Genomic DNA, 27,999 nt, shown 5'->3' on the forward strand with positions numbered 1-27,999 from the left:
ATTTTCCTTATTTTTTAAAAAATTTTATTTATTTATTTATTTATTTATTTATTATACACGAATAGATAACTAATAAGAACCTGCTGTATTTTCCTTATTTTTAAAGCAGAAACTGAGGCTGAGCAATGTTAGATAACAGCAATGAATCATCTGATTGAATGATGAATTGACTCAATGAATTGAATTCATTGAGTCAATGAATCAGCTGAGCAATGTTAGACAACTGTTAGATAACAGTGCAATGTCACAGGCCTAAGTAAGTGAAGAAGTCAGTTCTCTAACCCAGATGTATCTGATTCCAATGCCCACACTCCTAACTATTAGGCTACACTGTCTGCTGGAATAAATACAGAGCCCTTACTATTGGTATCCTATAGGCTATACAAACGAAGCCTCCAGCTCACTGGCCGGCCCCACCTGCACTCAACTTCCTACCCTCTCCTTTGGCCATTGGAGGCCATGAAGATGCTCCTCCAACAGAAAAATCCTAAGAATTGCCAGACCCCTTCTGTTGTCTCCCCTCTCCCCCCATTTCCTACAGCCAGGTGAGCCGGGGCAGGGAGAAGGGAAGGGAGCCAGGATTCCTCCAGCGCTGAGTTTTAATGTATGTTCTTTTGTAAACAAGAACAATGATTTGTGAACAGGCCCAGAGGCAGTCCCCAGATCAGGAATTCCAGCTCAGAGGCACAGAATAATACAGCTTTGGGGAAGATTTAATAATAGTAAAATTAAAATTGTAACTGAAGCATATGAAGAATGTGGTACAAACAGGCACTGCAAAGAAAAAAAAAAAAAAAAAAAAGGCCCTGCACAGATTAGCCCCTATGGAATAGTGACTGGTTGAGAGCAACAGTAAACAATGCACAGACATGCAACTTCATTATCTCGCATTAACATTCTACCAAAGCCACGGCAGCAAGCTTTTTTTTTTTTTTTTTTTTGCAGTATGCGGGCCTCTCACTGTTGTGGCCTCTCCCGTTGTGGAGCACAGGCTCCGGATGAGCAGGTTCAGTGGCCATGGCTCATGGGCCCAGCCGCTCCGCGGCATGTGGAATCTTCCCAGACCGGGGCACGAACCCGTGTCCCCTGCATCGGCAGGCGGATTCTCAACCACTGCGCCACCAGGGAAGCCCACGCAGCAAGCTTTGATGTTGGAGGCAGCAACAGCAGCTCCTCTGTCTCCACTGCTCCTGCAGGAGGATCATTACTAAGAAATCTGCATCCATTCCAGCAGCTGGGCCGGGGAAGAGCAGCGGGCTTTATCTGCTGAGAGCCCAGGAGTGGCCAACGGCCTGAGAAGAAAGCATCTCTCCGGGGGGCTATCAAGTCAGGGGACTGGTGGACAAAAAGAAAGCTCTAGAGATTGGGGCAAAAGGATCAGGACACCAGTAGGGGAGGCCCGGCTGAGCACCAATCCCCAGGGCTAAGTGGATAGGCGTCCTTGGGGAGCCTGGGGTCTGTCAGCCCAGGACTGGCTTAGCGAGCACCCGGGTACTTGCTGGATGCAACCTGGCCTGCCCCTATGCCCCCACCCCAAACACAGACAAAGTGAGTACTATCTGGTCAAAATGTCTCTGTTGTTCCTAGGTTTGCCCCTGAGATGCCCAGCCAGAGTGCGAGGCAATGGGGAAGACACCCAGAGGAAGGAAGACACTTGATTCGGAGTCAAATGTCTCTCTTAAGGATGCTTCTGATGGATGTCTGGAGAGACAGATCCAGTGGGCTGGTTCAGATCCATTTCCTTCCTTTCCAGAGCCCTTCTTTATTCTTTGTGAATAGATATTCTCAGGAATTCAGGAGATTTTCACCTGTTTGGTACATCGGTTAACTGCAGTCCTACCTGGAGACAGGAGGATGGGCAAGATGACCTTCTTTGGACTGAGGCACACACAAGGAATGTAAGAAGCCAGGATTGTGGACCATGAAGTCTCCACATCCAGGTTTGCTCAGATCTCCGCCTGCTTCCCTATGCTTGTCCAATTTCCTGGGAAGGCTCCTGACTTTGTTCAGTTGGGTCCTGAAGTGCCATCAGGAATGCGTCCAGTTGATCCCTAATCATGAGGTGGCCTGCGGGATACCAGCCCTTGGTGATGGGGTCCTAGTGTACCAGTCCTGGGGCCACCCACCCAAGGGCTCACCTGACGAATGAAGAGAGGGTCACACAAGTCCAAAGGAAGTCTTTGATTCCTGGACAAAATAACCAATACAAACAGATGCCCAGATTGCTGAGAGGGGCTGCGGAGAAGGAAGAGATGCCTTTTCCCTGAACATGGAATGGGGATGCTGTAATAGCTCCCCAGCAGTTGCCAGTGCCCTGGAATGAAATGTTCCCTGTGTTTCTTCAGGTCTGGAGAGTGACACCTGGGAATCTGCTCTGGAGGTCATCTCCTTAATCTTCCTGGGCAGGTTAAATGCCCCTGTTTCAGATGATAAAACTTGGCCCAAGGAACATCAAAAAAATAGTGCTGTTCTTTCTGTATTTCTTTTACTCCTGATTCCGAATTATAATGGAGGGAGGTCACAGAGACCCACAGAGGATAGTGGTGAAATCTGAGGGGGCTCATTCTGGATGCACTACTTCCTGGTGGGGGGCTGGGCAGGGTAGAGACAATCTCATTATTTATTTTAAAAATTTTTTTAAAGCCAATCTGAGGATTATTTATTTATTTATTTATTTATTTATTTATTTATTTATTTATTGGCTGTGTTGGGTCTTCGTTGCTGCGCGCAGGCTTTCTCTAGTTGCGGCGAGCGGGGGCTACTCTTCACTGCGGTGCGCGGGCTTCTCATTGCGGTGGCTTCTCTTGTTGCGGAGCATGGGGTCCAGGCATGCGGGCTCAGTAGTTGTGGTGCACGGGCTTAGCTGCTCCACGGCATGTGGGATCCTCCCAGATCACGGCTCAAACCTGTGTCCCCTGCATTGGCAGGCGGATTCTTAACCACTGCGCCACCAGGGAAGCCCCAATCTCAGTATTGATACGTTAGTTGGGATGCTGAGCTCTAGAGACTGGTGTGTAGAGCTGAGCAGAAGCTCTCCAGAGTCCCCCCTCGTTGGCAGGGCAACCTCCAGAAGCGAAGAAAACGCGCCCCAATCCCCCCGCCCTACAGCCTCACCTTCACTGCCCCGTAACCCACCATCCGGGTTAAGCTCTACTAAATCACACTGTACTGGACTCTCATAACCCTTGTCTCATTCGGAAAACACCTGGCTCACTTATGGTGGCTGTCCAGCCCCCTCCCCCACTGAAATATAAATCCCTCAAGGGCAGGGGGCTTGCAGGGTTGTTTAGCCCCAGGGCCTGGCACAAGGCCAGCTCTCCAGAAGCCTTGGCTGAATGGAAGAGTAAAATGCCGAGAGCCAAGAGCCTCGGGCCCACTGTCCTTCCCATCCTCCCTTTGTCAGTGTCACCCTGGGGGTGGCCCAGTCTCATCTCAAACACTCGGACTCAAGACGAGTGAGGCTGGAGCTCAGGGCCAATGAGGGGCAAAGGCCCACGCTCCTAGAGCCTGGAGACCCAGCGGAAACACATACGGCGCACTCACCAGGCAGTGCCCAGAGTATCTCTGAGCCCTCGGCAAGCATCAGTTCATTTCAACTTCACAAGGCGGGTTTTTTTTTTTTTTTTTTTTTTTCGGTACGCGGGCCTCTCACTGCTGTGGCCTCTCCCATTGCGGAGCACAGGCTCTGGACGCACAGGCTCAGCGGCCATGGCTCACGGGCCCAGCTGCTCCGCAGCATGTGGGATCTTCCCAGACCGGGGCACGAACCCGTGTCCCCTGCATCGGCAGGCGGACTCTCAACCACTGCGCCACCAGGGAAGCCCACAAGGCGGGTTTTTGTTTGTTTGTTTTTCTCTTCTTTGCCATACGCGGGCCTCTCACCGCTGCGGCCCCTCCTGTTGCGGAGCACAGGCTCCGGAAGCGCAGGCTCAGCGGCCGTGGCTCACGGGCCCAGCCGCTCCGCGGCATGTGGGATCTTCCCGGACCAGGGCACGAACTCGTGTCCCCTGCATCGGCAGGCGGACCCTCAACCACTGTGCCACCAGGGAAGCCCACAAGGCAGGTTTTTGATCCTGCCAAGTCCACTAACTGGCTATGTGACCTTGTAATAGTCACTGCGTCTCCTGGACCGTATTTCCTCTCTCATCTATGAAATGGAGAGGACTGGGCACTAATCTGGAGCACCTGCTAGACGGTGAGCTCTGAAAGGACAGGGCCTGCCACAGGAACTGTGTTGCCCATGCATTCTCAGTAAGTGACACAATGCTTGGCACGTGGTAGGTCCTCAATGAATATTTATTAAACGAAAAGAGTGAGGCTCTGTCTAGCTCCATTCTGGGATCTGAAGACTTCTTATCCTAAATTTCTCATTGCTGTGCGGCACAAAGTTCACTTCCCCATTTCCCTTGGGCTCAGGAGGCCTGGCCTCTTGTTTCCAAGAGCCCCAGGGGGCTTCAGACTTAGAACTCACCTGGATCCTTGTCCCCAGTGTTATGGAAACTGAGGCGGGGAGGCCTGACTCAGCTCCAGAGCTAGAGGGAGAGAACAGGCAGAGGGTTCTGCGCTACCCAACTTGAATAACAGGCAGCATCACAAAGTGGTCAGGACCCCCCCATGTGTTACCACGGGGTACAGAGGCTCAAAACAAGCCTGCGACTTAGCCAGGGCAAAGTGGATGGTTCTTTTCATCCACAGATGTAGAAACTGTGGCTCAGAAAGGGTAAGTCACTTGCCCCAAGTCACACAGCTATTTAGTGATCAGGACCCCTGGCTCTCAGAGCCAGTGTTTTCTTCCTCCACCTTCTCCCCTCGTGGCCCACAAGCTGTGACCGGAGCCCTGACTCTGTAGGCTAAGGAGGGAGCTCCTGAAGAGGTGGCCTCCGCGTCTCCTGAGGGCAACATCTCCCAGAACCCCATCACAGCCTGGGAGGGATGGCAATTGCAGTGAGATTTGAGGAGATGGAAAACTATTGGTGACTTTTTGCACTTAAATATTTAGACACATTTTATTCTTCGTAAAAAAAAAAAAAAAAGGCTGCTTGGCAATTGCCCCGGCGCTAAATTTTTGCGGAAGACGTCAGATGCGCACACCGCTTCACTTTGGGTGTCTAATAGTGCAAGTGGCTTGCTATCTCCACTTGTTTGTTTCCTTGGTGTGCGCTCTCTTCAGCCCCTGGGAGCCCGAGGAAGCCTGGTGTTACATAAGCACCTCATCAAAGTAAACATCCAGCTCCAGGCTGCTTCCTTCAGTCCTTGCCCTGGAGGGGCACTTACCTCACCCCCGCGTTCTCCCAGAGCACAGAGAGAATTGTGTTCCTGACGCTGCCCCTTATTGCCAGCCAGTCACCCCGGGGAGCCGAGCCCAGTCTGGAGCGTAGCTGAGCAGCATATCTGCTCCTCCTGCAATGGACATGGCACAGGGAGCTCCTGTAAGCTGACCTCCCGGGCCCCTCCTGAGCATCCTGTCTTCCCTAGTAGCATTTATTTATTCATAGGACAACTGTGCACCAGGCCCAGGGCTGGGTACCAAGGATATAAAGAGGAGTTAGCCAAGATCCCTTCCCAGGGAAAACCCGAAGTAGAGCTGAGGTGACAGACACTCAAAGAACTCACTGCAAACCAGCAGCTATAACTGAGAAATGTGTGTATTCTGGGAACCACGGAGTGGGCGAGTTCTGGCTCTGCTCGGGAGTCAGCGGCATGTGCACAGGGCCTTGAAGGATACACATGAATGAATGAATGAATGAATGAATGAGTGCGTGAGGATATATAAGCTGAAAACAGTTATTCATAACAAGGGGCATGAAGAGCACAGGAAAACAGCAAGTGGAGGACGGGACAAGCCACTTCTCCTGGCCTGGTGTGGCCAACTGCCTCCTTCCTTGATTCTGAGAAGGAAACCGCAGGCTGGGCATCCTGGGCCTGCTTACTTAACCTCTCGGTGCCAATAATAATACCCATATGATAGGACTGTGGCAAGGACTAAATGAGATACTTCAGGCAATGCTTAATAGAGTGTGTGGGACGTAGCAGGCCTTGATAAATGAAGTCATTATCATTACTTTTATCACTATCACCACCACGGTTGCTCACAAGCTTCTTACAGGGGTCCTAAAAAAAAAAAAACAAAACAAAAAAACAACCAACATGCCTCGGAGGCATAAAAACATTGCTGGATGAACTTGATTCACCACCTGGTGTAAGCTTACATTCTTCACTTCCAACCCAAACATATCCTACTCCTTCTTGACTATGAAATAGAAAACGCTTTAGAAGAGACAGCCCTTTACCACGGGAGCTGCCTGGGCAACGCCCGGAGGCCTTGGTACAGGTTGTGTTGCCTGGGTCAGAAGTCAGAGCCAAGAGGTGACCTGCTCAGCTCAGAGCACAGGTGCTCAGCCCGGAGCTCGACGATGCAGCTACATGTGGCCCTTTATCGGAGTGAGCTGACGTCCACATGCCACCTATGGGCCCTGCTGGCGAAGGCACTGGGGCTCCGTAGCTGGCACTGGGGACAGGGACACTGCATCTCCTGGGATTTGAGCCTGGTGGTCCCACATCGTGGGGGAGCTGCACAGACCTCTCACGGGCCTTGTCCTGGATATTGGGACCCCACCACACACATTCACCGGACTGCCCAAGCCAGAAAGCAGGTCTCATCCTTAACGCCCCCTCCCCCTCACCACCCCCCCACCCCAAGCCTGTCATTTCTCCATCTGTAACACCTCACAAACGTACACAGCTTCTCATTCTCCCCTGCCACCTCCTCCAGGCAGGGCACCATCATCACTTGCAATAGTTTCCTAAAAGGTCTCCTTGCCTTTTTTTATTTTTTGCCTTCCTCCAATCCCTTCTCCACACTGAAGCAGGAGCAATCTTTCCAAGACAGATCTGGCCAAATCGATCCTCAGCTTAAAATTCTTCTACGTCCCCCAATCCTTCGGTAGCCGAGCCTTCAAGACCCTCCATGATCTCCAGCCCCTCCTCCCATCACAGCCCCCGTCCCACACAGGGCTCCTGTCAGATGGAAAAGCTTGTATTTCACTCACCTGCCAAGACCTCTCCAGCTACGGAAGTTCCCTCAGCCTCAGGTACTTCCAACCACGCCCTTGTCACTTGGCTAACTCCTCATCCTCCCGGTATCAACCCAGACCCCAGGCCCTGCCCTCTAGAAGCCATCCTTGACCCCACTAGATTTTACTAGGTGCCCTCCTAGGTGCTTTCAGGTGGTCCTCCCTTGCCTGATTACAGCATTTAACACAATGTACTAGAAGTGCCTGCTTACCTGTCATCCGCCTCTGTTCTCGCACTGATCTCTAAGCTCGCAAAGGGCATATCCCCATCCTGAATGATGCCTGAACATAGCAGGCAATAAACATTTGTTGAATGAATAACAAATGAACAAGTAAATAAGTAAGCAGCAAATGAATGAATGAGTTAGGATATATAAACTGAAAACAATAATACACAACAGGAGGTCATCACCCAGTGGAAGCTGACACAGGATGGAGGCATGAAGAGGTCAGGGGCTAACAGGAAGGGAGGGGACCTGGCAGAAAGGCAGGGAGGACATCAGAATAAAACGCCCCTGTCCATCCTGCTCCAGAGCCCTGGACCCCACCTGCATAAATCTCAGCTACCCGGGGACAGAGAGTTTCATCAATAGGAAGACTTATACTAATTCATAAACTTTCTTTAAATTAAAATCAGGCAACGCACACACACATACACATATACCCCACAGACATCTTCGTCGCTGAAAAGTTGCTCCTTATAAAATAAAAGAAGCTGTTTAAATGTCTTCCTTCCAAGCTAGCCCCACAGAGCTGGAGCTGAGAATACATTAGCCTTTAATGAAGTGAGACTCTCATCTTCCAGGAGACACCTCATTTAGCGCAATTGTTTCAGAGCCATTACAGAAAGACAATTACAAGGAAGCGGGGAGAGTAATTGGAAATGCTGGCAGGAGTTGGGCGAAATGATAATAAATAAAAATATTCAACCTAATAAGCTTCCAGGAGGGGGTGGGATGAAGAAAATCAACATAATTAGAACTGAACCTTAGCAAGGAAAAACAGACAGCAGGGTGGCAAGTGCTCAACTTGTACGGGAAGAAAGAAGTCACATGCAGCCCGTGATGATTCCGGGGCTGCTGGCCTATGGACCCTCTGGAAGCTGCTGGAGGGAGAAGGGGGTGCCCAGAGCCCAGAGGCACTGGGGGGCGCAGAGTGTGCTGTTCCCGGCCACAGCAGCCCGGGTGTGTGGGAGAGGCAGGCCCAGCCTGCGCCTTGGGTCCTCCAAGTGTGGAGAGCAGGCGGAGGGAGGCCAGGGAGGAGCCGCCGAGCCCAGATTCTGCTGCTGACAATCTCTGGTTCTGCAACCCTGGGCAAGAGGCCTCGGCTTCTGGTCTTAAGATGATGGAGGACAGCTGTTAAGATCTGTAAGTGTTCTGTCTTCTGTGCCCGCCATCTCCCTCTATTCAAACCCACCCCTTATCTGAGAGGCCCCCTCTTGGCTTCTGAAATTTCAACATGGGAGCCTAGAAGTTAAGCTTAGAGACTCAGCCTAAGCATCATTTATACAAAAATCACTCCTGACCCCATTCTCCCCGCCCACCCCACCCCTGCCGGGAGAACTACCACTACCGGCTTCCCCTGGGCCCTGGCCACACCCAGCGGCTATAGCACAGCCCCTAGAACACAACCACATTGGTTGATGGGTTCTGTCCTCCCTAAATGACTGTCTAGAGCATCTGCAGAGGAAATGGTGTGAGGCCTGGCCGTTTGTTTCAAAACACTCTCAACGAAGAGGGGAGTGCTGATTTACGTTATGATTTCTTGTTCGGTTGTTTTGGAAAAAAGGGAATGTAAGGAACTTGAGGTCAGAGACCTCAAATTTGACACCCAGTACCTAACTCAGAACCTGGTACAAAGTAGGCATACACTTATTTTTTTGTTGCATAATGTGTCTCTAGTAAATATGTCAAGTGTACTATCTGGGAGTAGACAGTTGAGGATTAAATTGAAGTCAAATTTTAAAACTTTCCAAGATTCTCAGATAGTCTCAATTCAAATAAATATTATTCAAACCCCATGTAATTTACTGAGTGCCTGTCATGTGCCAGGCTCTGGAGAGTCACAGGTGAAGAGGGTCCCCAAGTCACCATCCCGAAGGAATTTGCCAGCCAGTGAGCTTCATTTCAGGCTGTATAGTTTTAGGCATGACATGAGGCCACGCTAGGGGATGGGATATTCGTCCAGAGACAATAGCAAATAGGCACTGGACTCATCTCCTGGAGAGTGGGCCAGGGGCCCAAGTCCATGGTCCTCAGACTTGTTTACAACTCTTATCAGTAAAACACGTGTAATACACGCTCAGTGCATACGTATATAAACATGCATGTGTGGGAGTGTACATATTCACCCTACTGCTCTACCAATATATGAGATGTCTTAGGGAACATATTCAAAAATAGAAATCTAAATAGGATGAGATTAAAAAAATACATACAAATAAAGTTGTAATATTTTCTTCTCTTATTCCAATGGCCCATCTTGCTCACTCTGTTTTGGAGACTCTATGTATAGAGTATCAGTGTCTGGGACTTGACAGGCCTGCCATACAGAAGTAATGCTGGTCTGCTCAGTACACCAAACAGAATTTAACACCTGTTTTTCTTTCGCTGGCCCTAGCATCCAGTTTCCAGTAACTGGTGACAAATGTAATGAATGGTAATCCCATTCATTTGGCAAACACGTGTGATAAATTCAGAATGTGCCAGGCGCCATGCCAGGTGGAGTGAAGGCTACAGAAGCATCAGCCACGTGCCCTGTACTGACACATCTTCATGGAAGAGGACAGACAGATATACTCAGGATGCAGGTGGACACTGGTCAGTGTCACGAGACTCAGGCCAGGTGCTCTGGAAGGGAGAAAAGGCTTGGTTTTCCCTGAGGGCTCTAAGGCTGTGGAAGAGGTGGTGTGAGACTGGGGAGGAAGGGCAGGGTTTGGCCGTGCAGACAGAGAAGACTTTTCAGGAAAAGGAAATGCCGGGGGCAAAGACACAGGGGCAGTAAATCAAGGGGCGCATTCTTCTCTGCAGATCCTCAGCTCCATCTGGAGATCCCATATCCTGAGGCCGGGTGAAAGAGAGAGAATAATACTTACTAGAATTGCACATAAAAGGGACAGGGACGTGCTCTCAGGCTGAACACCCTGGAAACTAGAGAGCAAGGCATGCTGCCATGACAGCCTCCCTTCAAACATGCCAGTGGTTTGTCCAACAAAACAAGCATTTATTGCGCACCAAAGGCTAACAGGAGAGGAAAGCATTCTCCTCTGCCAGGGATGAACTGCGCATGACCTGGCCTGCAGGCGAGGAGAACAGATGACCCCTAGGGTCCATGCTAGTTCTAGGATGTTACACTTCGTACCCTTACCCTTGGAGAGCCAAGCGTCTCTAATAAAGATATAATCGACATATGATGTGATTAATAGTCACAGAAAGATGCCCAGTGTGCACCGGGAGCTCAAGGAAGATAAACCCTAGGTGAGGTGTGGTTACAGACATACTCATCACCAAGAAACTGAACTCTAACCAGGTACATGAGGGGGGATGGAGGTTACTCAAGGCAAAGAGGACCTCGTGTAGAAGCAGAGACGCACAAAAGGGTACAGAAACCCCAAATCCTGCTGGTAACAGCAGATGGTCCTGGGATCCAGCAAAGCCAAAGAAAGCAGGAACCTCTGGGGCCTTGGGAGGAGACAAGAAGCCTGGGGATCGCTCTCAGGCTGACCCTGCTGAGCCTAGAGCGGGGTACCACACACAGTGGTGCTTAATAAATGTGTATGGATTGCAGATTGTCATTTCTAGGAAGTAAGGGCTGGGATAAGCAATTCATTCTTATAAAGCCCCAGGCAGGGCCACATGCTGAGATGCATTTATTAAAGTCTTCTCATGAGAGAGGGAGGGAGGGGAGAGAAGAGGGAAGGGGAGGAGCTGAGACAGGGGCTGCCCACCCTCGTCGACAGAGCCCCTCATCCCTCCATATCCCAGAGCAGGCACAGGGTCCAAAGGGGAGAGTAGACCCGGGCTATGGAGAAGAAAGGAAAACCAGCAACGATGCTCTGCACCCAGAAGCAGGGTCAAGCATACCTACTATTTCCTTTAATTTTCCCAACGATCCTGTAAGATGAGATTTTATTACTCTTTAATAGATGGGGAAACTAAGGCTAAGACCTGGTCCCGTCTCATCAAGGGAGGAAGTGGGAGAGGGGACTGAGGTTTGAATCCATTGCACCCTATTCCTCCAGATGCTGCCCAGACTGCAGGGCAGATGGGGAAGGCGAAGGCGAGCGGGACACCCCCAAGTGTGTGCTGCCCCAGGTCCCGGGTCCCCTCCAGCCTTCCCAGGTTCTGCCGCCCCCGACATCACTAGGTGAAATCCTAGGAGCTGGTGCGGACCTGCCCCAGGGCCCAGGCCAGAGATGGCCAGCAGCCCTCTAGGACCTGGAAGGTTCTTTGTTAAATGTGGTGCAGAAGCATCCCTAGCAGAGGAGCCTTTCATCCCCTTCTCATCCTGGTTGCTTGCTCCAGCCTTGATTTACACTTCGCATCTAGAATGCCAGCACACCCTATAGAACCCCTGGGACCTCCCCAGGCCCTGACATCACTCCCCTCCCAGGAGGTAGGAGCCCTGGGTTCCAGCCCAGCCTCTACCACCAAACCCTCGGTGGCCTTAGGCAAGGGGTTGCCTCCTTTGAGCCTCAGTTTCCCTGCTCGGTACCAAGGAATTCAGTGACCCCTAAGGCCTTGAGCATCCCACGAGCCTCTTCTTCACTCTCCAGACTACTCCTTTTCCTCCCTGCCCCATCCCACAAAAGCCAGGAATTCCTTCCCTTGGGTGAGTCACCATCGCAGGCCCCTGGGAATCCCAGGTTACGCCATCCCAATGGGGGCAGGCTGGCTAGGACCAGGGCCTCTGCACAGCCCAGCCAGGGTGTGCTGGTCACGAGACTTGGGGAGGGGACAAGGTCCCCAACTCAAAGCCAATCCCAACTGCTTCATTCACAAGAGATGTCCTAGTGCAGTGGGAAGTAGGCTTTGGGGTCGTGCAGACTTGAGTTCACATCCCATCTACCCCTCTTTCTAGTTGTGGAACAATGAGCGTGTTGCTTAACCTGTCTGATTAAGCCTGGCTCTCTGATCTGTTCTATTATTAGAGGACCTGCCTCAGAGCGTTGGTGGGAGGGTTACAAGAGATAATGCACTGAACAGAAGCTATTCTTCTTCAGCCTCCTGGATAAGGATAATAGTAGGACTCCCAAAGTACTCGACAGTACTGGAATCACATGGTACGGGGAACAAAGCTGACACCCATGCTCAGCCAGTCACCAAGGCTGAGCAGTTTCTTGATGAAAAAACCCACCTTGCAGCAGGAAAGACTCCCTCAGGAGAGACCCAGATGGGTCACTTGAATGTGATACACTTTCCTTTTTTAAAATTGGGTTTAAAGTTATAAAACAACAGCAGTGAACTCCTCCTGCTTCTGCAGGTACTTGGGCCCACGTGGGGACTGGGGGCATGAATTAAACTCACCCAGCCTCCCCCGTAAGACCGGGTGGTCCCGAGCCCAGACACTCCCCACCCCCGTGTGGTCCCCTGCACCAGAAAGCGGCTCCACACTAGTCCCAGGCTGGAGAGGGGTCTGCCTCGTGGACCGACCTCACAGGCACCCTCAGACGCCCACCCCCAAAACCCACCCCAATTCAGTCCTAAGTATTCCTAAGGTGCCTTCCCATTTCCCGCTGTAATAAATGGCACAGAATGCAAATGGAGCTGGATGTGGGACCCAGATGTTTGCCCTAATTTGAGGGAACACCTTGGATTAAACACTTTGCAAAACACTCACAAATAGGTTCAGTGCATTCGGTAATGAAAAGTCTCCCAGACCCCAGGCACTTGGCTGCGGCTGCCTGGGGCTCTAGGAGCATTGCCCGGGGTGGGCAGGCATGCGGGAGAGACCAGAGCAGGGTGGAGACGGGATGCCTCCAAACACAGGGAGAAAGCGAGGGAGCCAGGTTCCCAGGAGGGCTCCCAGCAGATTCTCCACCAGCTGGGGCTGACTCCACCAAGAGGCATGATCTGGAAGGGCTGGGGATGGTGGTAGGCAGCGCCTGCCTCCCCACGTGGGTGATGGCTCGCCCGTGAGGACCCACAATGGGCACTGCCTCCCTGTCCTCAGGACTCAGCTCCAACCTGGAGGCCTCACTGCCCACCTGGCTGACATCCAGTCACCCACCTGCATGGAATTGGGGCCTCCAGGCCCAGGGACTCCAGGGAGGATCAGCCTACTTAACCTTTTGGACCTGAGAGTGGGTGGGAAACCTCTCTCAGAAATTTGGGGCTTATTTGCACAGCAGTGCTAATTTCTCTGAAGCTGCTTCTTCCTTCCCTGCCCCTACAGCTTAGGGTGCTTCAGAAGCTCAAATCCTGTGCATCTACCAAGCCCCAACCCTCCCGCTTCACCTTTCACCCACCCATCCATCCATCCCCTCAGCTCTGGAGGTACAGAGATGAGTGATGCCGGCACCTGCCCTGGTGTTCACAGTCCCAGATGCCATGTGATAAAGGCTCTCAGGGAGGTATACTGTGCAACCAGGGAGCCTGGGACAGTGCAGCAACTTGGCACAAGAGGGTCAAAAGACCAGTGGAGAAAAGGGGAAAAGCTTACCTAGGAGAGGGAACAGCATATGCAAAGATAATGAGGCACAGAAGACTGGGCAATGGCTGAGACTCAAGAGAGACCATTTGTGTGGGTCCACTTGGGGGATAGGCAGCACAAATGAAGATGGGCCCTCTTCACCAGACCCCTCCTCCCACCCCAGCCCCTGGAAGTCCCCATAGTTGGGCCAATGGGGAATCAGTTCCCATAATAATTGCTCTGTTAGTCTCAGAGTTCCAACACGGCCTGGATGCTTTTATATTCCTGAAAACAGAATCCCTAATTTTCAAACACAATGATCACTTCAAGTGTAATAACCATTATAATAATAACCCCTTACACTTGCTTTATAGTTTATAAAACCCTTTCAAATATCTCTTATAATCTTCCACCAACAACCCTTCAAGAAAGATAGAATAGGTAGTGTTAGAATTCCTGCTTTCTGAATGAGAAAGTTAAATCCAAAGGTCCCAGCTACCTAAATAACAGAACTTGGGCTCAAGCTCAAGTCTATCTGACAGCAAAGGGCATGCTTGTTCACTCATTCAGTGCATCACAGAGTGTTTGTTGAGCACCTATTTATGTACCAAGAAACCCTTCAGACTCAGAGCATAGGTAGCATGGTGGGGATGTTAAGATGATGACAAGCCTCGGTGAAGAGACAGAACATGGGCACCAAGGGACAAACTTCAGGGCAAAAAGCAAAGCACTGAAACTCAGCAACCAAGAAAAGCCTAAAGCACTGTCTTCAAACACGGCCTCACACAAACACACCCTGTGGCCTGCACAGACACAGGCAACAGGTATACGCCCTTATCACATAGGAGGATGCGAGCCGTTTCTCCTGGAGTGCCCCCACGCTCCGCAGCATGGAAGGCAGACTCCTTTATCCTCACATCCCCACCGCTAGCTTGGCAACAGACCAGAGCCAGCAGCCGGGGGCCATCTGTGGGGCCTGGGTTTCGCCCATCCCCCAGCACACACACAGACGCACAGGCCCTCCCAGTGCAGCAACCCAGGCATTCCAGCACGGGGACAGCCCAGGGTGCAACAGCTTAGGTTCTAGTCAGGATGGATAGATGGATGGATGAATAAATGGGATGGACGGATAGATGGATGGATGGATGAGATGGATGGATGGGTGGATGGACGGGATAGATGGATGGATGGGTGGGCTGGATGGATAGGTGGGATGGATGGATGGATGGATGGATGATGGATAGATGGGTGGATGGGATGGATGGGATAGATGGATGGATGGGATGGATGGGATGGATGGATGGATGGATGGGATAGATGGATGGATGGGATGGATGGATGGATGGATGGGATGGATGGATGGATGGATGGATGGATGGATGGATGGATGGATGGATGGATGGTTGAATAGATGGATAGATGGGGAGGGAGGACTGGGAAGCATAGGAGCTTTCACCTACCTAGAGGTAGAGCCTGCTGGATCCCCACCACTGGACCCAGTTACAAGTAAACACTGCCTTGCTCTCTGATGAGGATAGACTATCCTCAGTGCCCTCTGCAAAAACAATACCCATGTCACAGGATCCACGTGAGGATGTGCAACAGGAGATGCTGACACACCTAGTGCAGGGCCTGGCACACAGGGGGAATTAAGGCTTTCCCACCCAGGAAGAAAGGTAATGGATGGGCAAGTAACTCTGCAAAGCCCCCACAGAAATCAGGCTCCTGCCCCCTCCTCCCCCCATCGCCCATCCTGGGGTTTGGAGGGCTTACTAGAGAAAACCTCTCCATCACTCCACCCCCTACCCCTTGGTTCATTCCTTCATTTTTTCATTCAACCCAACCAAACTTGTAGGGGGCCTCTTGTGGCCAGGGATGATTCTAGGTACTGGGATTAGGAGAAGAATAAGATTCAGTTCTTAACTTGGATAGATAGATACATATGTTTGAGGTGCTGTGACAATGTACAGGATGAAGGAGGACAGCAGTGTTTCAGGAAAGGCAGCAAGCCCTGTGAGCAGTAGTCAGAGAGGAGATATGTGAGCTGGGTATTGCAGGAGGCGCAGGGGCTATTCAGGACGAGGAGATTCCAGGCAGAGCACGTGCAAAGGCACTGAGGTGTGAAGTGATACAGAGTATTTGGGGGGAACTGAGCAACCTGGTATATTTGGGTACCAGGAATAGGAGTGTCTGTCAGTAACAGGGAGGAGGGAGCTACGAGGCGGGCAGGAGATGAAGCAGGAAAAGTAGACGGGGCTGAGCTGTGAGGCCCCTGGCCAGCCAGGCCAAGGAAGCTGCAGACAGTAAAGAACCCCTGCGGATGAAGGAGCACAGGCGTGACATGGGCACACGCTCACAAGAGCATTAATTAGGCTCCAGCTATTGCTGGCACAGCGCTAGGCTTCTCCACATACAGGACTCTGATGATACATGAATTTGACAAGGTCTTCTCCTCTTTGATTCATGCAATTATCGCTGGAGAAATGGCCAATTTGGGAGCAATTTTTCTTCTCTGAAGAGCCAGGCTGGCTGGCTAACAGTGAAGGCCAGGGGAGGGTTCCTGCATCACTACTGCCACCACCCACAGCCAGAGCTGCTGGGAGCAGGGCCTGGAAATCCCTCAGAAGCTCTGGGGATTTGGGAAGGACTTGAGGAGGGTAATGGTGGAGGCGACAGGAGCCACAGAGGAAGCGTTAAGGCGGGGAGAACCCCTCAGGCTGGACAAAGATTTACGGGTACCTGCATTTCCAGAGAACAGGAGAGAAAGGCCAGGTGGGTGGTGGCAGCCACCCTGTAGCTCCAAACCCTGCTGGAAGCTTCCCGAGGCCTGCTTACAGCAGGGAAGGTTCTCCCTCCCCTCCTTTCTCTCTTCCCCTCCCTCCCGGCCCTCCTTCCCTGCTCCTCTCCAGAAAGGTTTATGGGGAAGACTCCAAATAGCCCCTCTCCTGCAGTCACGGTCACACCAGCTGAAAGGAGATTTAATTAGCAAAATCTCGTTAGGCAAACGAAATTATCCGTAAGACAATAGTCCTCTGGACAGGGGGTATGATTAAACAAAGCCATTAATTGAGAGAGTCGCTTTGGCAGCCCCCCGGAAGCACTCATCTCTGGGCCAGCGGAACAGACTCGGGCCCCTCCGCCCGCCCCACCCCTCTCCTCCCCACCTCATCTCGGCTCTTCCAGGGCCCCTCCAGTTGGGGCTGCAGACCTCTATCTCATCAGTGGCCTCTCTGCCGCCAGATTCCTGCTAAAGTGCCTTGATTGCATAATGTCTATTTGCATAATGTAAATTGCAATCTCCTAGCTTGGGAGGCAGGAATCACAGAACAGCCATTATTTTTTTACCACTCCACAAAAATTCTACATTTAGAAAGCAGATTTGCAGCTCAGAAAGCCGTATAAATCTGAATCTGCCACAAATGTCATTAAATCACACCAATTAAGCCGGACCAACGAAGAGCCCCTGTCACTGTTCTCTGCACACTCAAGGACTCCCAGGCCAGATGGAGACCACGAAAAACTGGAGGCTGTGGCAGCGGGGCTGCAGCAGGAGCTGCAAAGGCAGGAAATTCTGTCTTATAAACCTTCACACACACACCCCAAGCATAGCCCCCATCAGGGCCTGGTGGGCAGAGGACAGAGAGGGGGCGGAAGTAGTTTGAGTTATTTCTAAGCTTGTTGCCTGATTTTTTTTTTTTTTTTTTTTGCAGTATGCGGGCCTCTCACTGTTGTGGCCTCTCCCGTTGCGGAGCACAGGCTCCGGACGCGCAGGCTCAGCGGCCGTGGCTCACGGGCCCAGCCGCTCCGCGGCATGAGGGATCCTCCCGGACCGGGGCACGAACCCGTGTCCCCTGCATCGGCAGGCGGACTCTCAACCACTGCGCCACCAGGGAAGCCCCTCAGCAGCTCTTTAATGACCTTTTTCTGTCTTCTCCCAAGTCCCCTCCAGCCAAATGAAGGAAAACCGGGGACAAATCCTGCCCTGACTGGGCTGGGCTGGACCGGATTCTGAACTCCTTTTAAGAGCTGTTTCCTAGGGGCCACTGGAGAGAGAGGTGAGTCACAAGGTCCCTAAAAAGGGGCCTTCCCTCCAACAACCACTCATGATTCCAGCTTCCCCGCAGCCATGTACCTGGTTACTCTTTTGCCTCTTTATTGCTCATTCAATATTCATCTGTCAAAGGGCAAGATGCTAATGTGTATTATTAAAATATCAATAGTTTATGAGTGAACTTTTATGGAGAGTACAGTTAAAGGAAGGCTGCTAGACCACCTCTGTCAGCAGCAACGGAGAGGAACAGTCCTTCCGTCTCTACTTTTTCCTAACGTATTGGATGAGTGGATGGCTGAACCATTACTGTATACATATTGTGCGCCAGGAATGTCTCTAAAGCTCGCACGTGCTGGATTTCATTTAGTGCTCACAGCCGTCCTGGGAAGGGTGTACAATCCCATTTCCACTCTAGAGACAAGGAATCTGAAGACCAAAGAGATGTATCCAGAATCACAGAGGTTCTAAGTCTTGGGGCTGAGACTCAAACCCCAGCTTTGGACTTCAAACCCAATGTTTTTCCCCCCAAGTTGAAGCCTTGAAAATACAAATGATCTTTTGGTTTTTATCTGTTTCCTTCACCCGCCCAAATTAAACATTCATTTCCTGACCTAAGTTTCACAAAAGGGGAAAGGAGAGAACAGGAAATCATTCTGTGCTTTCACACAGACCCATTTCCACAAAGCCAGCCTCCACTTTAGAGGTGTCTAAGTCAGTTCCCAGAATCTTTTCTGCACATTGAGAATCTTAGAACTGAGGGTAACAGTGGAGGTGATGTCATCAGACTTCTCCCTGTTAGAGGTGAGTAAACTTGAGTTTCTTGGAGCCGCATAATGAAGTGATTAAGTCTCTAGGATAGAGTCATAAGTTTGATTTCAACTCTGTGACTAACTTACTGTGTCACTGACTACGGTACCTCTCTTGTCTCTGAGCCTCTCTCCCTTTCTGTATGTAATACCAAGATAGTAACAGTGTCTCATAAAATGGTGTGAGGGTTTCAATAAGAACATGCACATCACGTGCTGAGCAGAGTGTCTAGCATGTAGTAAGTGCTCAACAAACGACACTTATTGCTATTAATATTAAGTCGACTTGTGGAAGACTCCAAGACCCTCCCACCAAAACTTTTCAGCAAAACCAAGCCCCTTTGCCCCTCTCTTCCCTGCCCCCTCCCTTTCACCATTAGCCATTTTCATATCTTGGCCCTTTGGAGAAACCAACTGGTTCTGCTCCCACCCTGTGGTTGCTTGAGTTTTGTTTCCATCCCCTTAAGTCACAACAAGGTATCCAGGGTACTCAGATTCTCTTCCAAAACTTAGCTGCATCCGGGTCAGGAAAATGGCAAAGGAAATGGAGCCTGGTCCTCAAAGGCCCCGCGTCCACAGGTTACAGTGTGCGTGGCAGAGAGGAAGCACGGAGAGGAAAGGACACGAGGATCACGGAGGAAGGGCTGCCCAGCTAGCCCACGCCCCTGCACACCCTGACAGACCCGACAGCCTCTTCGGTCTGATCTTTGGCTGAAGCCTCCCCCAGCCCAGAAGGCCAGGGAGTGGAGGGTGTGGGAGCTATGCCTGGGAATGCAGGGCTCAAGGCTTGTGGAGTCCTTGTCACAGGTCTAAGGCCCTCTCCAGACCTGGCACTTCAAGCTGTGGGTTGCAAACTGGACCCCTTCTTGCTGAGAAGGACTATAATGTACAGCAGGGGCCTGCAGCCTGTTAGGAAGCGGGCTGCACAGCAGGAGGTTAGCGGCGAGCAAGCAAGCTTCATCTGCTGCTCCGCATCCCGCATCGCTCGCATTACCGCCGGAAGCATCCCTCCCCTCCCCTCCCCCACCCCCACCCTCCCGATCCGGGGAAACCGTCTTCCACAAAACCAGTCCCTGGTGCCATAAAAGTTGGCGAGCGCTGAGGTAGAGGTTTCTGCCAACTGCAGGGCCTCCTAACACCAGCGTGTCCTCGGGAAATGCCTTCCTGGGGAGGAGTCTAGCCTGGCTCGGGGGGTGCCTTTAAACCCAGACACTGGGTGGGTTTCGACAGTTTGGTTCTTGGAGGCAGGTTTCCTTGGCCTGCCTCGGGAGTAGACGAGGCTGTGCTGGGCCAGACCTGAGGAGCACTAGCTGTGGGAGTGTGCCCCCAAAGACGGCTGCTACAGCATAGTACCCCCGAAACACACTCTTCATTGGATGTGCCGTGGATACTCCTCCTTTGAGACGTGGCTGCAGGGGCAGCGTCCATGTCCCCTACTCTAAACCCAGGTGGGCCTTTGTGCCTGCCCCCAACCAGGGCAATGTGTGAACGTAATACCGCTGGGCTTGGGCAGTGCAGCCCCGTCCGGCTCCGGTTCCCTCTCAGGACGCTCCCTCTAAGCATCCAACCACCACCTTCTGAGGATCCACGTTATGAAGATGTCCAGGCCACGTGGAAAGGGCACGTGGGCCTGGTGGACAGCCCCGGCTAGCGCCTCAGCCAACAGCTGGTATCCACCCCCAGAGGGATGAGCGAACGAGCCTCCAGATGATTCCAGCACCTAGCTTCTGCCCCAGCAGAGACCCCAGACCTGTGGATCCGAGGCAATCTCCCCACTGTGCCCTGTTTGAACTCCTGACTCACAGAATAAATGAGCATAATAAATGGTGTTAAGTCACTATGTCTTGGCGTGGTTTGTTACCCAGCCATCATAACTGGAACACCACTCGAATTAAATTAGAATGTTTGCTATCTCCCTCGCAAATCCAGCCCTCACTTCAGACTTGCACACTGTTCCCTCCTCTGCAGGTCCCGTCCCTCCTCTTCCTCCCCCTCCAAAAGGCAGGCTCCGCCTTAGCAAAAAACACTCCCAGGAAGAGCCTTTGAATCTTCCCCTTTCAGAGTCCCAGGACCTGAAGATCCCCACTCTTCCTCGTTCCTCTGTGCGGGTCCCCGAGTGTCCCCACGAGGCAGCTCCCCCAGGTGTGGGTGGGCCCGGCAGGCGCCCGGCTGCTCTCGGGGACAGGGACGGAACATGCAGACTTATTTCCCCTACACGCACCCCGGTCTCATGAAGCTTCACGCTCGGCTTGCTTCCTCTCACACTGACGTGACCGATGAGGCCCATCTAACCTCCAGTGCGAGGAGACATCGATTCTCACAAAGGTCATTATCTTCCTACTCTGGCTCCCCCCACCCCGGCCCCATCTCCTAGGTAGGCTTTCCTGGAACAGGATGGAGGGAGGCACCCTTCCCCGGCCCGGTGTCTGGGGACCCACCGCTCCAAGCCAGGCGGAGAGGGGATGCCCTGGGAGCCGCGCCCTGTCACTCACAGAGGCACCAGCAGTGCCGCGCAGGCCATTAGGCGGAGGGCCGGCGCCCTGCTCACTCACCGGGCAGCCATCGGCAGGATGTTAGACGATCACAGGGCGGCCATTCGTATGATTTATTCAAATGCTCATTACAGTCAATCTATTTTTACACAGAGGTAAAGATGTGCGCTGATAACGGTTAATCATTTAAAATTCCGTGGACGGGATGGGAGCCAATGTACTATCAAAACCGCAGCCGCTCAGCCCCCGGGAGCCCCCGAAGCAGGGTAGGGAAGCTGTGCAGCCTCAGGCCAGCCCTTCCAGCTGACATTGCCTGAGCGGCGCCTAGGTGGAGGGTGCACAGGGGAAACAAGGAGCAGGGAATCCCAGACTAGCCTCCAGGAGCTCACAGCCTCGCTGAGGGCACACAGCGAAGCGCGGGCAGAGGCATGCCCAGCAGAGGGATGAGGCACAGCATCTCAGAAGAGGGAGAAATCACCTCTGGCTGGATTACCGAAGGAGGTCGCAACGAACAGACTGGACTCAGGCCAGGGCCTACAGGCGGGAAGACTTCTGCCAAGTGGGAGAACCAATATGAGCAAATACACAGACGGATAAGGTGGGGAGCAGTTTCTGTGCTGATGGAAGGGAAGCGACCAGCAGTATCTCCTTTTCCCTCCCTCATGTCTCTCTAGAAACAACCAGACATAAAAGCAAGCGCGAGCTATGAACTTGGCCCAGGTCCTCCTCTCACGGCCTCCCAAGCTTAGCCTGCCCTTGCAAACTCAAGAGCTTCCCTCTCCAACACTCAGGACACGCCTAACACGTCAGGTCCACCTTAACGCACAATCAATACAGTCTAATTAAATAGGATGTCATGTCACAGGGCCTCTTCGTCACTTTCAGACCTCATCTAATTAGAGGTCCACTGTATTTCACATTCTGACTAGCTCATTGAGACAGGGTGCGTCTCTCACACAATGCAGGGCTGTGAAAGATCAGGTTCAGGGCTGGTCTTTAACCCATAACCTTATTGAGTCAGCGTGGAAAATGCCAATCAGAGTTACTCACAGTTCACAGTCCCTTTTCTGGTGAGCGGCATGGAGGACGGCCAGCCTCAGAGTCCTGCTCCAGAGTCAACCTGTCAGTGAAAGAAAACATCTTTATAGACTGTGTATGATTCTGCTGGGAGCGAGAGGCAAGATCGGATGCGGGTAAACTCAGAAGTGGGTCCTGCTCCGGAGCACAGGCAGGGCCGGCAGCCACTGTGTCCCCACTGCTGAGCGGGGGTAGTTTCCTGAGCAAGGAGCTCCTGGTGCAAAACGACGGTTGTTTAGAGGACTAACCAGGACGGAGAGACAGGATTTCTTGCGAGTTTCATCCCCTTCCCCAGAGAAAAAGAGGCTCATGCCTGTGGGGAGCCCTGAGCCGACCAAGGCAATGATCATTTACTGATGCCACCTGTCTGACGGAAGACCCCGTGCAGGGGGGACAGAGCTGAGCAGCCCCTGGGGAAGCTGGCAACCTATATGGGGGAGCTGCCCAAACAAGCAAACACCACCACCAATGCTGTGGTTTACGGCAGGATTATGGAAAGTCCAGATGTAGGAGGGCACTTTCAAGTAAAAGTGAAGAGTCCCATTGGGTTAGAAGGGAGATGTGTGTGGAGAAGAATGATGGGGGCGTGACTGGAAAGATCAGAAAACGTGACTGCTTTCAATTTTCTTCTTGGGATAAAGCAATAACAACAAGAAGAAAAACCCAGCACATGTTTATCAGGTGTCTCTGCTCCGCGAGCTACACTCTCCACGTGCAGCAGGAATGAAATCCACAGCTCCTGTAATAAAAGTGCCACCGCGTCAGTGGCGAAATAAGAATATCCATATGAAACATCATCCAATAAGACGAGAACATACATAAGGTAGTGCTGAACTGTGTGGTAGAGACCATAACTCTCTCCACAGAGAAACAAAGTTGGCGACAGCTGGGGCCTTCAAAGAAGTTTTCAGGGGGAGGGAGACCTTGACTGGGGTCTTGGAGGACTGGTCAGCAAAGATTCGGCTGGTGGAAGAAGAGAGACGGCATTCCAAGAGAGGGAGCACTCTGAGCAAGGGTGACGGGGGAAAGCATGGAGTGACCAGGGACAAGGCAGGGGCTGAGAGACCAGAGGAGGGAGTAACGCTGAGTAAGCAGGGAGGGGCCAGAGCATCCGGGCTCCGAGTGTCGGGCAGAGAGGCCAGGCTTGCGCTGTGAGCTCCTGGAGCCATTGAAGGTTTTCCGACAAAGGAAGGTCATGAAGAAGAGGGCACTCCCCACCCCACCACTCTTTAGTATTTTCCTTTTAATTAAGACAGAGAGGCTCCCTGGAAGAGGTAGAATTTCAGACAGAAGATTCAGGCATGGGGTGTAATACAGCGCGCTCATGGAAAGATGTCCCTCTTGTTCATGACGACGTCGCCCAGGACGAGGCACTTCCTCTGGGGCTGGAAGATACTAATATCTCCAGGACCAAGACTGGTGACTCACGCAAGGACCTCAGAGACAAGACCAGATCACTGAAGGCAAGTGCGTGAGGATGAGGACTGCACCTTATGCATCTTTATAGCCCAGCATGTGTCAGGTTCTCAGCAAGTGTCTGTTGAAATGTTCAGTGATGGACTCTGTTCATTCTAATCAGTTTTCACAACCAGCCTCTGGCTGGCAATGGGCTCCAACTTATAATCTTCTAAACTACTGACACATTGCTACTGAGCATACGTGAACTCAGTACAGGAAGTTTCTATAGGCTGAATTGCAGGGGGTGGGGATTTATCCCTGCCCTCTTGGGACTGTCGAGACACCAGCGACTTGCAAGAAGATATGGCAGACTTGCCATTTGCACATGATGCTAAGCTGTGAAGGACGGCCACTCTGCTGGGGAGATGGATTCTGATGGGCAGTGTTATAAAACTTTGAACAAGCTAAAAGGATGGCCCAAAACTAAAAAGTTAATTTCTTCCTCTACCAGTTTTTATTTCTTGCACAATAACATCATGACAACCATAAATTAAATAAATTTGAAAATTTAAAAAAATTGCCCACAATCCCATCACTCTAAACCATCAAATTATTACAGTCCATGCCCACATGCAAATCCAGTTTAATTTTTTACACAGTTGTAGAAAAAGATTTGACACGAATAAACATACCAAACCCTACTCTTACATTCAAAAATCAATTGAAAAAGCACAGATTGGGGTGACTTGTTTTTTTTTTTTTAAAAAAAGACAAGGGTTATTTGAGTTAAATGCAAGCAGAGGTGGAGCCCAGGGTATGGTGTTGCTGCCAAACCCATTACATTGATCCTAGTTGCCTAAATAGCTATACGGTGGCCAACCAAGGGGAGAATGGTCCCCTCACTTTAGACTTATCAATCCACATTACTTTTAGATGAGCTGTGGCATCATATTTTAATAAATTTGACGGTGATGAGTAGAAGAGAGAGGTGAGCAAAGACATCTAGTTCTTTTAACTAAAGTTAAAAGTTTAGCAGTTAAAAGCACAAGCTCTGGAAGCAGACTGTACAGGTGTCCATCCCAGTCCCACCACTTCCTGGCAGTGGGCCCATGGGCAAGTTACTTAACTTCCCTGCGCCTCGGTTTTTCATCTGTAAAATAGGGCTAATGAGGGTTCTGCCTCTGAGGTTGGCTGTGAGGGTTTAATGAGTTCATATACCGTAAAGTGCTTAGAACAGTACCTCACACAAAATAAGCACTCATTGCATGTTAGCTGTCGTTGTTGTTATTTTCCTTATTAGGAGGCCGTGAGACAGAAGATATGGGAGAAGAAACTAGAGATGGACCTTCATTTGTCCCTCTCTAATATGACCCATTGGTCCTACCTAATTCTATTGACTAAAGCAACAATCTCTCTCCCACTAGGTGGTCCTCCAAATATTTAAAGAAACTCTGTGACAGAGAGGCGGCGTTGCTATACACGGTAGAATTAGGGCTAATTGACAGATATTAGAGGAAGCCAATCCTCAGTTCAATACAAGAAAGACTTCTCTAGTCCTATGCACCATCCAGCAATGAGTTAGGCTTTCTTGGAAGGTAGTGAGCTCCCAACACAGCAAAGAGAATCCTGTATTGGGTGAGAAGATGCTCCAGAGAGCATGGTCTCCCAGACTTGGCTTCCCCCATCTGTAAAATGTTAAAAAACATTGTGAGACTGGGAGGGTTGACAAACATGTATATTGATAAAACATTAATAGTGTCTTCTTTCACCACCGTTTCATAAAGTAATTCAACCCCCAAAAGTAAGGAGAGCAAAAAGGGCTGACCACCTTTTGAACTCTTTGAAGTGAATGGAGCATCATGAAAAGCATCCCCCCCACCACCATCTCTGTCTCTTCTCTCTTTCTGTCTCTATCTCTCTCTGTCTCTAACTGTCCATCTCTCTCTCACACACACACACATATACACACATATGTGCACCTGCAACGTCTGCACATTGTCCTTGTTTTTCACTCCTCACCATGCACCAGCAGACACGTGCTGGGGAACCACGTGCGTGATATTTTGGGGCCTTCCAAAGCCAGCAGCCTGTAGTCCTGGAAGGCAAGTGATCACGTCAAAGGCCTTCAGACAACGGCCCTGCAATAACGCAACCAGAATTGAAACTCAGGCCTACCCTACTCACCATGAAGATAAACTTGAATCATAAATGGAATTGAGCATTCACATTTATAAATATGAGGACATTTATGAAATGGTAAATGAGAGAGCTGATGAAAGTTCATTGTTAAGAGGTGGGGAGAAGTATAGAAGAAAGCTTCCCACGGGAGGGAGCACACTAGAACTTGACCCTCCACGCCCAAGGACAGCTGAGTGAGCTCCCACGAAGCATCCTAGGTAAGTTGGAAGGATGAACAGAGATGAGCCTGGGGCTTAGCAAGGACCACAGAAGGCACTAGACCAACCAAGGGCGTCATGGGTTCACACCCGGAGTCCGTCGTTCACTTACCGTGTGGTCTTGGACACGGAACTTTAACCACTCCCTGCCTCAGTTTCCTCATCTGCAAAATGATAGTGCTCGACTAGATGATCCTTAAACCAAAATTCCATCTGACATCTATACATCTCTGAAGCTGCCCAGACTCACCCCCGTATCACAGCTCAGTATATGATGGTGGGTAAGAGTAAAGACACAGGAGTCAGACAGTTCTGAGTTTAAGCCTGGGTCCAGCACTTTCCTAGCCTTAACCTCTACAAACCTCAAGGTTCGCACCTTTAGAAGGGGGATAAGAGTAGCGCCTTTAAGTGAGATGATCACCGAGAGCATTTTGTGCGATGCCTGGAACATATTCATAACGACGAATGAGGCTGCTGTTGCTGTCTTCCGGTGTTAGGAGGGCTGCCAGCCCAGGAGGGCTGGCAGAGTCTGGATGGGAAAAAGGAGGCAAATCGAGAAGCCTGAGGGCTTCTGCATTCATCCCACTGCCTGTGACAAGCTCCTCTGTTACTATCCCAGCCAGACCTTTAGGATGAGGACAAATAGTGACAACCTGTCCTCAGGCACCGAGACTCTCTCTGGATGGTCCCCATCTCTGAGAAGCCTCTTTAGGCACATGAGCAAAACTCCCAAAAGAGAAAGAAAACTTGGGGCTTCCCTGGTGGCGCAGTGGTTAAGAATCCACCTGCCGATGCAGGGGACACAGGTTTGTGCCCCGGTCCGGGAAGATCTCACATGCCGCGGAGCGGCTGGGCCTGTGCGTCTGCAGCCTGTGCTCCGCAATGGGAGAGGCCACAGCAGTGAGAGGCCCGCGTACCGCAAAAAAAAAAGAGAAAGAAAACTTGAATAGACCCTCCCAGGAGGAAATGCCTGCAGGGCCACTCGTCCCCCCACGGTGTGTCCTGTGTCTCCCACCTCATCACCCAAGTCCCCTCTTTGCTCCATATCTGCTCCCCTCGCCCCGTGACGACAGCTCGCTGTGGGTTACATTAGTCCAGTGAGGCTGTCAGTGCCACCATCACAGGCCCTGGCCACCAGGCTCTCAAAGACACAACAACTGGGTAAATGAATGCTGAGAGGATCACCTGGCACTAAATGTGTGGCTCTGAGAAACGCACCCACCCAGCACTGAGGGTGCTGCACAGGCTTCCTCAAAGCCTGATAAGAACAAGGCTGATTCCCCACTGTCCTCAGCCCCCTGAGCTGCAGGCAGTGCTGGGCACCCAGCTGCAGAGGACCTGGAAATTGTCCCTCAGCCATGCTCCCCAGGCCCCGTCCAGGCCCGAGACTCTAAGCTGGACCCCGTTCCTGTAAGTGGGCACCCTTGGAGGTGAGAAAACACCAAGTCCCGAGACATGCTTATTCTCCAATGGGAGCACCCCTGCTCTTCTTCCTGGCCCATCGTCACTGCCCCGCCTCAGGCCTCCTTCTCTCTCCCCAGGGCCCCCAATCGGTCTCCTGGCCTCCAGCCTGGCCCCGCTTTTGCCCATCCACTACCTCCCGCAGCCCGGCATCTTCCTGAAACACAAATTGCGTCATGTTCGTTCCTCCTCAAAACCCCCCAAGGACAGCTCAGTGCCTGGCAGAGGTCACCCACTGGCAGCCCCTAGCTGGCCTCTCGCCTGTCTGATGTTTTTGTAAATTCTGCCAACAACTGAAAAGTGGGACATTTCACATTTGAAAATCCAGGCTCCTAAGTTTTCTCCAAAATTTGGATGACCTAACAACGCTGATCTTGCATTTCCACGTGGCAATCACCAGATGACGCTGAGTATCAGAGGCCCCCATTTTCATCAGGCACGGGTCCTCCTGTTTGCCCCCCAAAGAGAGGGCAGGTGTCGCCTGGAAGCCGCTTCAGTCACAGGGCAGGGCACCTGGAGGCTGACGCACGCTGCTTGCTGAGGGTTCAAGGTGACGACACGGAAGTGGCTCATTACGTTCTCAGCTGCGCTGTTCCCAGCCAGGCCCACCAAGGG

General features: G+C 51.5%; 1 protein-coding gene across 2 annotated transcripts in view; it reads right to left on the reverse strand.

Moving 5' to 3' along the window:
* PKNOX2 (PBX/knotted 1 homeobox 2) overlaps positions 1-27,999 on the reverse strand; it is a 257,472-nt gene that overhangs the window by 163,243 nt on the left and 66,230 nt on the right. For both annotated transcript variants that reach the window (XM_081239903.1, XM_081239902.1), the window contains exon 2: positions 22,103-22,172. The gene's annotated coding sequence lies outside the window, so the exon portion shown is untranslated. The remainder of the gene's footprint in view (positions 1-22,102; positions 22,173-27,999) is intronic.

The sequence above is a fragment of the Mesoplodon bidens genome, assembly GCF_964165515.1.
Source record: "Mesoplodon bidens genome assembly, chromosome: 7".
Taxonomy (NCBI): domain Eukaryota; kingdom Metazoa; phylum Chordata; class Mammalia; order Artiodactyla; family Ziphiidae; genus Mesoplodon; species Mesoplodon bidens.